Below are 15,963 nucleotides of genomic sequence, written 5' to 3'. Positions count from 1 at the left end.
CCTTGCTAATTGTTACAGGGAAAAGTGTCTACACAGAACTGCTTATCCCACTAAGGTGTGGTAGCTACCTTAGAAACAAACAAAGTAAAGCTACTTTCTTTTTTCCTTTGTGAAATATAGATGAGAGAAGAACAAAGGAGACCAACCTCTGTCTTGCGCTTATCTCCTAGTTTGATTCCTCTCTCTCCTGATAGTCCTTCGCTACTTGCTTCCTTGTACACCCAGCGTCACAGAGTACCTGTAGGATCAAAGTAGCATAACACTATACAAGAACATGGATCTATAATCATAAACAATCTAGGATCAGATGTAAATTGACCATACAAATGCATAAAACATAAATGACACAAGAGTATGGAGGAAAACTTGAATAGCTTTTATTGATAATCAAGAAAGAGCCAAGGGAGTTACAACCAGTTGTTCTAACCCAGCATCATCCTCTCAGCAAGTAAGCCCTTCTTCACCTCATACAAAGCTTAGATCACCCAACACTATGATGTTGTCTCAAGAAACCAACAACGATTCCTTACAAGATGCAAAATTCCAGCCTTACCTGGAATCAACTGCTACCCAATTTTATCACTCGTTCCTCAAAAGACAAGTCTCCTTTAAGCTCTTTTCAAATGACTCATAAAATATGAAAAGATTGCGGAGCCATTGGCCTCTCCAGCTCATTAAAGGGACTGGAAGTGCTATCCCTCCTTTAGATTTTAATCTTTTTGTACCTGAGGGATTATTACACAAAAAGATTGAGCGCTTGTTTTGTTTGGCTCGTTAAAAGTATCGAAAATTCATCCCTTCTGTATTGTTTTATACTTTTTCGGACTTAAGGGATTAGATGACGAAAATGGAATTTTGGAGTTTCCTTTATGTCCCTTTTCAGACTCTCTAAAATTGAAAAGGACCGAGTTATCTTTATCGTTAAACTCGTTAAAATCTAATAGCGACAAACTTGTCCGTACCAGAAAAGAACGACTTTCACTATCGCTAGGCTCGTTAAAACATAGCGATGGGTTTGCCCGAAGGGAAAATTATAGAACAAGCATATGTTATCCTCCTCCAGCTTGACAAAAATAAAGAGGTACTGGTCAGCAATGACTGGGGAAAAAATTGGGAAGAAAACTTGAAGAAGCTTTGTTGGTAGCAAGTCGCTCTTGAACATGACAATTTCACTCCGCATCCAAGTCGGGTTGGGTTGTTTCATTCACCGGTCACATCACTATGGTCCCATCACACCATCCACATTTGGGGTTAATGCTACCAATCCATCACATCAGTGTCGCTGATATGTTCAAGAGAAGTCATCCAGATAATTCACCTGTGTCTCACCCGCTGCAATACATTTACACTCCATTCTTTCATGACCGCCACCCTGAACCTTATATCACCAGATCGTTTTCACCTCCATTAAAATCATTTGCTCCATTCCATGTCATTGATGTGGGATTCATTAAGGCCCTCCTATGACAGATCGCTTCTTGTTGACATTAGCTCATTATCCAAGAAGTGGATCTAGGAACACCCCGTTCAGTACTTTGAAGCTTGCATGGCTCAATGGCAAGTTTCTCACTTCCGGCGACAGGTTTACGTCAATGACCTTCGACCGAAAGATTTTGCGTGGTGTTCAACGCCAAGTCCTTTATTCACACCACGTGAATTGTACTGCAGTACCTTGAGGGTCATTATCATTATCAGTGATTCCTCTCGCGCCTGTTAACAGCTTACATCATTGGCTGGTAATTAGGTGATGTCTTTCCATGTTCGACTCCAGAACATCTCTCACATGGATAGACTTGTACTTCGAGTGAAGATCGAACGAGATTGAAGACCCCAGATCTAGTTTCATCCATCCGGGCTGCGATATATATTCAGGGAAATAAAGACATCAAATGTACATCATTGCTACACAGATAATCATCCAATAAAAGGGATGATGACTCTACCAGAATCATCAGTCTACACTCAGACGATTGTCTGTCCTATGTACATGAAAATGAATTTATAAAGCTGAGCATGGGAATGCCCGCCTCAGCTAGATCATGAAAATATTATGAAGATAATGTATTGTATTATATCTTATTATAGGTCTCCTCCCGGCTTGAAAGAACTTCGGATCCTCATAATAAAGCATTTCACCTGACATCAAAAGATTAACGACCTCATGCTTTAGGGGGCAACTGTTATAGACATTTTTGGGCACTGCAACCCCAAGCATAAAATGTCCATAAACCAAGGGCTCCTAAGTCCCTAAAAGTGTTGTTCTAACCCCTAAAGGAACAAGGTCAACTGATTACAGCTTCTCCCAGAAGTTCTCCATGAAAAACTGCTCAGAACTGGTCAAAACAGGATCATTTCAGCTGCTCCATAGGCAAAGTGCGTTGCATCTCACCTAAGTACACTCTGTGGGTGTGTTTCATTTCAAAAAGGCCTTCTATGGGGTGCGATGGGCGAGAAGTGACAAATGGCAGTGTTAATCCGCGAGGTGGAGAGGCATGGAATCTTCCAGAAAGTTCTCCTGTGACACTTGCCTCTCTAAATTCGACCAAGGATGAGTAAGAGATCATCAATCTCCAAGTGGAAGCAAGAACTATCAGAGGGAAAACACTAATCAAATCACAAGCTGACTCATCTCCCTTACAGATATCTATATATGGATCCCTCATCCCAGAGATCCAGAGGCTGGAATTTTGCATCTTGTAAGGAATTGCTGTTGGTTTCTTGAGACAACATCATAGTGTTGGGTGATCTAAGCTTTGTATGAGGTGAAGAAGGGCTTACTTGCTGAGAGGATGATGCTGGGTCAGAATAACTGGTTGTAACTCCCTTGGCTCTTTCTTGATTATCAATAAAAGCTATTCAAGTTTTCCTCCATACTCTTGTGTCATTTATGTTTTATGCATTTGTATGGTCAATTTACATCTAATCCTAGATTGTTTATGATTATAGATCCATGTTCTTGTATAGTGTTATGCTACTTTGATCCTACAGGTACTCTGTGAAGCTGGGCGTACAAGGAAGCAAGTAGCGAAGGACTATCAGGAGAGAGAGGAATCGAACTAGGAGATAAGCGCAAGACAGAGGTTGGTCTCCTTTGTTCTTCTCTCATCTATATTTCATAAAGGAAAAACGAAAGTAGCTTTACTTTGTTTGTTTCTAAGGTAGCTACCACACCTTAGTGGGATAAGCAGTTCTGTGTAGACACTTTTCCCTGTAACACTAATGTAAAGCCAAACTTTATCACCTACTTGAAACTGATGATCCACACGATGTTTATCATGCCTTGCCTTATACTTGCCTTGACTCTTTTCTAGTTGTTCTTGAACTGTTTGGTGAATCAACTGAATTTTCTCAATGAATTTCTTTGCTCTGTCTATATCGCTATGTCCATCTACAACTACATCTTTCTCAGAGATGAAATCCAAAGGTGATTTAGGCAAATAACCAAGACATGCCTCAAAAGGCGAAGTTAGATTAGAAGAGTGTTTTGCTCAGTTGTAAGCATGTTGAATATAATGCAACTGTTCATCCCACAACATAGGATGTTTGTTGCATTATCCTATTAGCAAATGAATAATTGTCCTATTAACCACTTTAGTTTGGCCATCTGTTTGCGGATGGAAGGTTGTAATTTTCTTCAACTTGGGGTCCATCAAGCTCCATAAACTTGACCAAAAATTCCCAACAAATAGGGAATCAAGATCACTTACAATAGAAATAGGTAATCCAAAATGAACCCATACATTTTGAAAGAAAAGTTGAGTTGTTTTTTTAGCTATAATTTGTTTTTTACAAGGTATTAATATTCACATCTTGCTCATGACCTTTTATTGATAAAGGAAGACCTCTGGTAAAATCCATAGAAACAATCTCCCATGGACGTGAAGGCACTGGAAGTGGTGTGTACAATTCTAGTTTCCTATTACTAGGCTTATTGACTACACACAGTGAATAACCTCTGATAAAACATGACACAATTTCAAGCATACGAGGCCAATAAAAATACCTCTGAATATTTGTCACTGTTTTACTTACACCGAAATGCCCAACAATAAGAGAAGTGTACACTTCCCTTGTGACATTTACTCTCTCTCCCTGTGGAACATAAAGTTTTCCCAAATGATACAGTAGATTATCATGTACATGGTAGTCTAATTCCTCAACTTGTTGGCTTTGATTCAAGTTTTAATATACCTCTTCAAAGTCAGCATCATGTGCGTACTGTTCAACATAACTTTTAGGCAAAACAAAATTATTCTTGAGTAAAATGACTACATTAACAACCGGTCTAGAAAGCATATCAACAAATCTATTATAAATACCTTTCTTGTATCTGATTACCAAGTAGAATTGTTGTAAGAATCCCATCCAATGAAAGTGCCTTGATTGTTGCAATTTTGTTTGAGATTGCAGATATTGCAAAGGTTGATGATTGGTGTGAATAATGGTTTCTTTTCCCATCAAGTAATGCTCCCATTTCTTCACACTTTGCACCAATGCGTAAAGATCTTGATCATAGGTAGGATAGTTAATAACAACACCATTAAAAATCTCAAAATGAAATGAAATGGGCTTACCATGCTGTGAAAGAACTACACCCATGGTGTAGTCACTTGCATATGTTTGTATTTCAAATGGTTGTTTCAAATCCGGCAATGCTAAAATGGGGGTTGAACTGATCTTTTTGTTTTAAAGCATCAAATGCTTTTGTTGTTTGCCTCCCCACTAGAAGACAACCATCACGCTGGTCAAAGCATGTAGTGGAGCTGCTGTGGAAGAGAAATTGGCAATGAAATTCCTCCAATACTACACTGCTCCCAGAAAACTCCTTAATTATGTGACTAATTTACTGGTATTGGCCAATTCACAATGACCGAAACTTTAGAGGGGTCAATCTTTAGCTCACCTCCTCCAACTATGTGGCCCAAATACACTAAGTAAGTTTTCCCGAGTTCACATTTAGACATCTTCAAAAATAAGCGTTCTTTTCTCAAGACATCCAACACTTTCATCACATGCTTGACATTCTCTTCTTGTGATTTTCCAAATATCAAAATATCATCGAAGTAGATAATTACAAACTCATCAAGAAATGATATGAAAACATCATTCATAACTCTCATGAATGTAGTTGGAGCGTTGCAAAGACCAAAAGGCATAACCAACCACTCAAACAATCCCTGTTTGGTTTAAGAGCAACCTTCCAAATATCGTCCTCAACTATTCTAATTTGATGATATCCACTTATCAAGTCTAATTTAGTGAAATATTTTTCATTCTTCAGCTCATCTAGAAAATCATCTATTCTGGGCAGTGGGTATCAATTCTTTATGGTAAGTTTGTTCAAAGCTCGATAATCTACACACATGCTCCAGGTTCCGTCTTTCTTGGGTAACAAAACAATTGGTGAACCACATGGCGAAGTAGAGGGATGAATTACACCTTTATCTAACAATTCTTGAACTTGTTTCTTAATTTCTAAATTTTCAAAAATTGATGTTCGATACATATCGATGTTTGGGAGTGGATAGTCTTATTGTAGCTTAATTTCATGCTGAATTCCCCTTTTTGGTGGCAATCCCTTTGGTTCTTGAAACATATCTCCATATTGATTGACCACATCAAACAATTCAGCTTTCAACTCCGCATCACAACCTGCAAAGGATTCCTTCTCCGTGTCATTCTCCTGCTTGATCATAAGGTGCACAATATTCTTGTTGGAATTGGCCAGTCACTACATTTGCCATGCGCTTGCTAAAGACAGATTAAGCTTTCTACGATGGGATCTCACAATATACTCCACTCCATATTTGAACAAATGATATTTGTTCTCAAATTTATGGAAAATGGTTTTTCGATCATACATATATGGGCTTCCCAACACAATTCTAAAAATATTCAACGACACTACATCTAATTCGACTTCATCAATAAAATTGGTAGTAATAGAAAACCTAAAAATGCATTTCCTTGTGACCTGAATATTTTCATCCTTGGTTATCCAACCCAATGGATATGGTTTATGATGAAGCATAGTTTCCAAATTCAACTTCTTGACCAAGTCTGTAGAAATTAAATTTGCCTGGGATCCACTATTAAACAACGTATCAATCTTGGTGTATTTGGAAATAAGTCTGATATGGAACAACTCAATTTTGTTTTCTTCATTTGAAAAGTTGTTGGAGTTATTTGCTGCACTGTTTCTTGCCATGACTTCCTCTTTGCTTGTTTTTTATGTTATTGTTTTGTGATTTTGAAGATTGGCAAGACAAAGTCACAAAAGGTACATCAAACCGCTTAGGAGTCTAGGATCTATCCCTCCTAGACCCAGAGAGGGCTCTCTCTGTATATTTAGGATTTAGATTTATTTCAAATGCTTTAATGTGTTAGGCTAGATAAAATAATGAAAGAAATTTATCACTTGATTGCTTGGTTGGAGTAGATCATATTTGAATCCTTTCCATTAGGTTATGGAGTCAAAGGCTAGGTGGTAACATCAATTTTCCAGAGCATTTACAAGGCAAGCTAACTGTCTTTACTGGATCTAAAAGCAAAGTGAGAAATGAGATGACAGAAAAGTGATATCAGTAATGATTAAAAAGTAGTTAAGTATTTTTTAATCATACATCAGAGGAAAACATTTAGATTACAAACACAGATAGAAATAAGGTGCTCCAACAACATATCTTAAACTAGAATTTTTTCTTTACAATAAGACTTAATGATGCATAAATTAATAAAACAGAGATACATTCAACAAAAAAAGGAAGACATCACCAAGTCAAAACAGATCAAGTATCTTGCAAACAGTCCTTTTTATTGATGCTCTAGCTCAAAATTACAATGCTCCAAAGAGAAAAGATAGTTCAAATGACTTGGGTCCAACCCCTAATACTTCCAATGCATGAAGTATTTAACAAAAACCTACAATTGTTGCCTTATACACTTGGCAATATGTTATTAATTACATTGAAAGAAAATTGACAAGTGTAACCACGAAGTGGTCACGCTGAGAAAACTGGGACATCTGGTCCTCTTTTTTAGGGATGTTGTTGCTTGAGAAATCAATTTAACTGTAGTGTCTCTGCTAACATGGTTGGTGCTGACTTAGATATACGTTGTCACTTAAATCATCCTTCTCTCATTCTTCTTGATAATAACATAGGTCACTCCATGCTTCCTCATCTGGAATCTTGATCTTTGTTAGCCTCCGGTACATTTCATCAGCTTCAGTTTATTTTGCAAAAGTTGGTTTGACTACAAAAATATGCTTGAGTTCATGTTCAATGTAAATCTGATTGTTGATAGATTCTAGCAATGCCTTTCTTATTATGCTGCCTTTGATGTCAGAAAGATTTGCAGCATACATGGCTATGCCCTGGAGTTTCTTGACATAGTCCTCTGGCCATGAGTTTTTCATTTATGACAAACAGAGAGGGGAGACCTTTCTGATTTAAAGGCTGAATTCTGTTGAAGAACCTGTTCACTATTAGCTCCAAATTTTGACATTTTTCTTCTAGTTGTACATTCAAGCTCTTCTTAGTCAACACCTTCTTCACCTGAAGTATAGTCTTTGTCCTGTCTGCTACTCCTAATTCTTCCAACTCATACTTGTTTCTTGAATTTAGAAATTTGATTATCCTATTGGCTGTTGCTGGCATGTCTCCCAACTCTTCATTTGTAGATGAAATGACTTCTTTAGCTTTCTCAACTAATTATTTATGTTCAAAGATAATTTGGATGTTGGGCCAAATTTCATTCATACCATTGATTATGTTATTCCAAATAATCTCCTTAACTCTTCCTAGAGTGTTCCCAATAGATGATTCTTTCTCTGATTTTTGCAACCTTTCAATTAAGGTCCTTGCCCTCTGCATCTCTATTGAGTGTTCACTTTCAACTCTTTTGATTGGTGTTGCATAACATTAACTTGGTTTTCTAATCTTTTAATATCCTCAGCCTAAAGATTAATGCCCTCCATGGATCTCGTTGGTTGTTATGTACTGCTTCCTATCCCTGTAGCAATAGTTTCTAGTGTGGTTGTAGGAAGAGCTGAGAGAGGAAGAGCTTCCATAGTAGTGTTGGCCATCTGTGTTGCCTTATCTTTTTCTTGTATCATTTTCTCCATCTCTGCTTCCATTTGTTTAATTTGGAGGGATTGTTATATTATTAAATTCATCATTTTGACCTTCTGACTCTTTGTTTCCTCTATCTCTTTGGTCAAGGGATCATGTGTTGTAGGCATTTTGAGTTGCTTCTTCAAAGTTGCTATATCCAACTCCTTTTTCTTGATTACTTCTTCTGCTGCTTTTACATCTGAAGGATCATACCCAATTCTCACTACTAAGTCTTCCAAAGACTTAATTCTATTGTCCTTTGACTGAGATGAAATATTTTCCATCTTTAGCTGAGATTGAGCATTTGACAAGGCCACCTGCATTTTAAACAAACTCATGGATGTACTAGTTAGAGTAGAGGAAATAATTTCACCTATTTGTTTGTGCATTTCTAGCTGATCAATAGGATAACGTTCTTGACATCAAATTCAAAAGAATTCTATTTGGAATCGACTGGAGTTTTAGGCTTTGTTGTCTATGCCTCCAAGAATGCCATATGCATTTTGCCCTTTTCTGAATCAAAGGCTAAGAGAAGTCTTCCTTGAGAAGTTGCACTTTGTTTCCAAAATTGAGCATAAGTTCTCTTTTTCAACATCTCATTCCTGATCTTTATCTCTCTGAAGGTGTCCAAGATGTTCTCCTCCTTTTCTCTAGGTACATTTGTAAATGAGGAAACTTGAAGAGACTGCTACCTTTCTAAAATTGGAGTATCAGGAAAAGATTGACCTCCATTTTGGGATGAATCTGGAATGTCAATTAGATTGATGATGTTTGTTGCGGTGATTCTTTGCCTATGTCCATGTGTCTCCTGGCCCTTTTTCTAAATTTTAGTTTGAATTCAGTCTCTGATGACTAATCCTCTCTTGGTCTTTTCCCTGTTTCTCCCTCTTCTTGTTCCTTTCCTTTGTCTGACCTATCTTCTGTTCTCTTCCTTTCCTGTTGTCTTGGGGTTTGTACGCTTGAGGAAGAGATTACTTGTTCCTCATCCTCTTGTAGTGTATCAGGCATCCACTCAATCTGGTTCATTTATTTTTTAATTTTAGACCTTTGAGTGTGAATATAGGCTGTTGACTTGTTCTCCACCCTTTTCTTGGAGATGATGCCCCATCGATCATAGGACCATGTAAAATTGTGGGTGAATTTCATTTCCTTCAATCTCTTATCTTCCTCTTCCCCTGTTGTTCTGTTGTTACAAATGAAAGGACAAACCTAGGATTTGATCCTAAATTGTGACTTTTTATTGGCTGCTACAAAATTCACTTAATCTGCATTGATCATTTCTATGATGTATTCAAGTGCAAAGATCCTCATGGGGAGGAACTCTGGTAGCTTATAAGGAGCCAAATCACAACCATATCTTCTTAATTCAGTGTAATTTTGGTACAAGTACCAATCACCTGTTCTTGCTTGGTCTGTCAACTGCATAATCCTTCTAATTTCTTCACTGATTCTAGGTTCTGCAGTCCCACTGAGGAGGCTCATTATTGGGTGAAGAAACATTTCTACAAATGTCTTGTAGCTGAAGTCCTTTTGGTCCTTAATCAATAATGTTGTCTAGAAAATAACAGATTGGGGTTCACCTTCCTCATTCAACTTGCTCATTGAAAACTGGAACCTGTCTTCCTGAAAAGAAACAAACATATATACCAAAACTGAGGAGTATTGAAACACTTCCTCTGTGAATAAATTGACAAATTGCTCATGGATAGCATCTGCTAGAAATTGAATGAAATTGAAAAGGACATAGGGCTTGGATTCTGTTGATAAAATAGACAGAAAACCTATGATAGCTTCATCAAGCCACTAATCTAAATAATGGCCAAGTAAATAAGAAATAATAGTGATAATGTGTCTGGTTCTATCAAGGAAAACATAGGAGGAGTAAGGAGGATTCTTGTTTGGTAGAGGTGTTTGCTCAGTCATGAAGATTTATAAGGTTTTAGCTCTCTTAGAAAAATCTAGTTTCTGATACATTTCAGTGAGAATCTCATGGGAAAAGGGAGCAGTTCCTTCAATAATAGGAGTCCGCATCATCTGCATAATAGACTTGGCATGTATAGTAAACAATATATGTCCTGTTGGGGGCATCACTACCCTTTGTTGTGCATTGTAGCATGAGTGTAATTTTCTAATTAATTGCGGGGAACTATGGGTTTTAGGGAAGATATAGAAAGGTAGATTAGTGTCCCATAAGCCTACGTCATCCACTTCATCGACAAATTTATCCTCCCACTAGCAGTAGAAGTCAAATATATGAAACTCTGAGAGTGTTTCATGTATCTTAAAATCCCTCGATGCAAGTGGTATGTGATCCAAATCCAATGGTGGGTGCACCATTGGATTAAACACCTCCTGTTCCTTTTTCTTTGGTGCCATGGTTGTCTTCTTGTTGATGCCTTGAAAATCGCTGCATCAACATCGGGGATAACCACCCGGTTTGGTATGGTGGCTCTGACTGGATATAATGGGACCAGTTTCCCAGTGATTGGTAGATGGGATGAATAAATGATTGATTTTCTAATATCTAACGATGATGGATGAATGATCTAATTTAAAATTAAACTATAAACAACTATTCTATCCCGGGAAATTGTTGCTTTTAGTGTAACTTTGGATGGTCGTCATTCACAAACAGGCATATAGATGACCTTTGTTGGTAAGTAAAGATGTTTATTCATATGATAATTACTAAGCCCAAATAGTTGAACAAAGCAATCAAGCAAACATTATTACACTATTTCTTATTTATATCATAGACATAGGCATGAGTGAAAGAGTAACAGTCATCGAACATCCAATAGTGAAAATAACAAGGCTTGTTGTTAAAGCACATATATATATTCAATGATAGCAAAATTTAAACGAATGCAAATTCATATAAAATGACAGAAAATCATAGATAATAGTACCATATGTTTATTCAAATCACTTCCAATATCAACCGCATTCACATTCCTTTTTTCATCTTAGAAAACACTTCCACAAGAGGCAATAGTGCATAGATTATCAAAGCTTTCTTTGTCAAAAATTAGAATACTGGCCCAGTCTTTATAAAAAAATAGATCAGAAGCACAATAGGGTGACTTCCTGATTTGAGTTTATACAAAAACTGAGGACCCTTTCCAATGCGTTGAAGGGGCCTATAAATACTAATTAAACTAACTAATTACAAAATAAAACTGCTAATAAATTGGTACAACTATGCTATGAAGATCTCCTCAAAATCGGCTTGTCTTTAGTCGGCAGCATGATTCATTGCTTCGAATGATCTCCCTTCGGCTTGAGCTGGCATATTTCTAACATTGGTTGCAACTCTCAGGGGTGGCTTAGGTGAGAATTCAGTTGAGCTGAGTATGTGGCATCTTGTATCTCGAGGATCATGCAACTGATAGCATCAGATAAACACTTGAGCGCGGCCCTCTGACTGTATGGCTTGATTAGGCAAAACCAAAAGGTATCCCAAGTTAGACTTTGGATGCCAATGATTAATCTTCCTTTCTTTTCCAGCTCCTGGTTGCCTGTTAGTTCCAAAGCTTTGGCCGATGTTAATTTTCCTGGATTACACTGAGAAATCATATTAGATAAATAAAGAGTGTCGTTGACAAATTCAATTAAATTGCTAGTAGATAACCGACATCTCGAGGTTTCTCTTTCTGACTTCATTAATTGAGTCTGCCATTCTAGGAACATGATATATTTATGTGCTTCAATAATTTTGGGCAGGTCCGAAGCCTGTCCTTCAAGGGAGTCTGGCTTCAACTGATTTATCCACTATAGTTGTAGTAATTTCACAAAGAAGTTCAGCCAAAGAAATTTTATGACATAGCAGTCTCAGTTGTGTAATCAATGCTTAATTGATTTGTAGAGCTTCTGTTCTGAATTCTGCTATTTGAGGAAGGCTCCTGAACTTTTCCACTTCTTGTGACAGTTGAGCGATTTTCTCATCCTTAGTCTTGCTCATTTGTTCATTCATTGCCTTTAATTTGGCCACTGCTTCATACAGTTCCTTCTGTTTTTGCACTGCAATTGAATCTATTCTCTGTTTCTCTTTGTGTAATTGCTCAGTTAATTGGCTGTTGGTCTACCACTGTGCTGCTAGCTGTTGCTCCAATTGATCTATTTTCCACTGCGCTTCGGACACCTGCAACTGCAATGAATCAATCATTTGATCTTTTTCCTTGAGGAGACTGCTCACTTCCAAAGCCTTATCCATTGTGGCTGCCGAATATGCTCAGGCATACTGGGAGAGTTTTGTAAGGTCATCATAAGGGTTTAGTTCCTCCTTCCACACCACGTTAACCATCTCTGTTTGATCTAGCAAAATGGAATATTGATCAAGTCTTTTCCTTTTCCTTTGTCTTTTCACCACAGCCTTGTGTTTAGGGCTGTAAAAGACGTCTAGTAGTGGTATGTCTTCTACCTGTAAAACAATTTGATCCGATGGATCTTTGGGGATTATCTCTGCATCCTTACTGCTGGGTAGGCTGCTGGTTCCTTCCATCGAAGCCGTAGTTGTGGTTGTTTCTTGGCTGACTGTCACTTGAGGCTTGCCGAATCTTGGTGGAGTCTCGGGATTATTAATAATAGAGTCAAATTGTTGCCACTCTTGGAGGAGTTTTGGATCAATTTGAGTCTCCAAATCAATGACTTCACTGTCATGCTTCTTCCCTTTTTCCTGCTCTTTTTCTTGCTCCTTTCCTTTCTCCTGCTCTGTTTCTTTTTTCGTGAATTTCTTTTGTAGTGGGAGGCTCGTCAGTACTCTTCTGCCCAGGCTCACTTGACTTAATTGTTGGTGTAGTGGCCAACAAGTCTAGAGGCAGAGTTTGCAACCGCTGCTCTCTGAGCCTATTGAATTCCACCATTGCTTGATCATTATATCTCATTCTAGCCAATGTTTTAACCTGAGACAAGGATTCTGCTAAAGAAAATAAATCATCAAATTGATCTTTTTCATGGTCAAACTTAGTGAGTTTGGCCTGTTCGAGAACATTGTAGGCAACCTTCTAGGGATCGAATTGCCTACTAGGGATGGTCGCAAGGTTGAGCACTTTAATTTTTCTTACCTCCTTCTCAGCATGTTTCCAATCAAGTATGGTGTAAACACCACATCTTAAAGGGAATACGGGCCATAGCTGCTTTTTGGAAGTCCTAAGAGTTTTGGACGTTCCAGCGGTTTTAATTTGGTAGGCTAATTCACGTGCCAACAGTTTATCGGGCACATATAATGGGAGAACATGGGGCTTTGTGGCACTGCCAAACACCCGTATATACGTGAATTTTTCTTCCCCGAAAGAATTCCCCACTGCAGTTAAATCAATTTCGGCCTCCTCGGAAATTCTTGGGGAAGGCCTATCAAAGATAGCATAATAAATGGGAAACATAAAACCATTACAAATTTGATATAAGTGGTCTTTGTAATGTGCCTTCCATAACATCTGATGGTAGATGTGAATTGGTTTGGGGTCCTGTGGCGTCCACCTCCACCCGAGTATCGGGTATTCAGAATTAAAACAAAGCATATCCATGACATAAGCACTGTAATAGAAGGGAGGGATAGTCCGGGTAGTTTTGCATGAATTGAATTTAAAATCAAGAATTGCAGAGGCTAATTTATCAAACAAAATATTGGCCCAATCCATGATATAACTACTTGTTGTCGCTTCCATTAAAGGAACCATTTCTATATCAAATCTTGCAGAATCATGCATCCCCCATATCCTACACATCATCGCCCCAACGTAATAGTAAGGAGATGCTAAGGAATCCACGGAGTACTTACCCGATGACTCGTGTTTGTGCTTTGCTGGATTTTGTCTCCACTGTCTAATTGGGGTTGATTCCGTCTCATTTTCATCTGCAAATTTCTTTAGAAAATCTTTGTTGTATTTCTTCTCCAGCTCGGGAAAATGGTACATTTTCCTCAAGTTGTCAGGCTAGAACGAACCGAAAACTCTTCCATCAACTGTGCAAAAGGTCCTATTAGAAACAGGAATTTGTTCAACCACCCATCTGACCACATCAGTGTAAGGGAGAATTTTCTCCCGAGCTGCTATCCTGTGTAGAAACGAGTCGGCCAAATCCTTTAGCGAAGCTTCTGATTTGCTGGTTGAGTCTGTAGTCGCTTCTTCTTCTGTTTCCTCTGGTTCTTCAGCCTCAATCAGATTATAAATGCTTTGCCAACTGGTATTTCCCAGGCTGAGACATGTAGTGTCTAAAATTAATCCCTTCTTGCTTGGTCCTGGGTCACTGGTGGGCTGGATAGTAACTGCAGGGTCTGCTGCCGCATCGGACCTCTTAGATTTCTTCCCCATTTCCTTAAAACTTGAAACTTCGGCGGAATTCTGCACAAGGAAGGAAGACCAGTGTGATACAAAGAAACAGATAGCAAGAGCCGATATGAAAGAGTATGAATAAAAATCACGATAAAAATTGCCGCAGACAGAATCTAAGTGGAAAATCTCGGCATAACTCCTTCATTAATTGGTCGCTTCATCTGTCAGTGATGATAAGGGAGCTTTTAAATAATCCATCATAATGTATATTGATTCAAGCGTGGCTTATATTTTGGCGGTTAATCACATTTGATGATTGGCGTCGTGAAAAGGAGGATTTACATAATAATCCAAAATATCGTTTAATCACTGAAGGTAATACAATGCATGCCAATCTTTATTATGTTTAGAAATACGCGCCCAGATTTAATGTATCGTAGTCGGGGCAAGGCTTGGGTTCCTTTATTTGTGCCATTGTGAATCACCGATCGCTGATAGCGATACACCTCATCGCGTCGAGGGATTTGAGGTTGGCTCAATTAACGCAACACTTACCAATGCCAATTGCCGATAGCGATGCCTTTATCGCATCAGAGGAATTGAGGATGGTTCAATTAACACAACACTTACCAATGCCGATTGCCGATAGCGATGGCTTTATCGCATCGGAGGAATGGGGAATGCTTTATAGGTGATGTGCTTTATCTTTCCCCGATATCCGATAGTGATTTCCCTTTTCGGATCGGAATTATTCAATGTGCATTTACTTATGTTCCTTTTGTTATTGCGATATGTGATCTTGCGATCTCTTTATCGCAATAATAAAAGCTTTATAATTTGCTTTTTTTTAAAAGGCCCTTTTCTCATTGTTTTCAAAAGGGAAATCATATTTCAATTGGACTTTTTATGAGGGTTTTTTCCTAATAATAAGTAAATACCAATTTATTGACATATATATGTTTGAAAGCGATGCATTTCCTATTATGATTTCAAAGAAAATTTTTATGAAATGGGGGGTTGTTGTACAACACAACAATTGGCAATTCACTGGGAGAAACAGTTATCTTTGGGAAAAGTTAAAATACTTAAGCTTTTAAATATGAAAATCTTATCTGAGTGAAAGAATCTAATATAATTAGAGCAACATAAATTCTGAATATAATGATAACTATCTCTGCTATTCTCTTCTCATGTTATAATTAAATACATTCTATGTTTCAAACTAGCCTTGATTGGTTGCTAATGATAAAACAAAAACTTCTCCATATTAGCTTTATAATGACTCCTTTGCCATAGGTAGAGCCTCTGCTGCCAGCAAACATCTATAGTTTCGACAGGGATACCTTTTAACCATTCGATCGTTCATTATCCCATCCATTTCAGAGTATGATTAAAAAGAATGAATCCGGAAATATGTTTTCATATTTTTGTATCGTTTTCCTTTTTCTTCATTTTGTAAGATAAAAAGCCATTGTCCTAGTTTGGTAGCCAGCTGTTTGACAATGCCATTCACTGGTAATAATTTAACTGAACAATCTGGCTTGTGATGAGACCCCTTGTCTTATAACTATAAGAAA

The sequence above is a fragment of the Pinus tabuliformis genome, chromosome 7, assembly GCF_031772625.1.
Source record: "Pinus tabuliformis cultivar Carrire ecotype Pingquan chromosome 7, CPIR1, whole genome shotgun sequence".
Classification (NCBI taxonomy): domain Eukaryota; kingdom Viridiplantae; phylum Streptophyta; class Pinopsida; order Pinales; family Pinaceae; genus Pinus; species Pinus tabuliformis.
The sequence above is the reverse complement of the archived record's forward strand: the minus strand, read 5'-3'. Positions refer to the sequence as shown.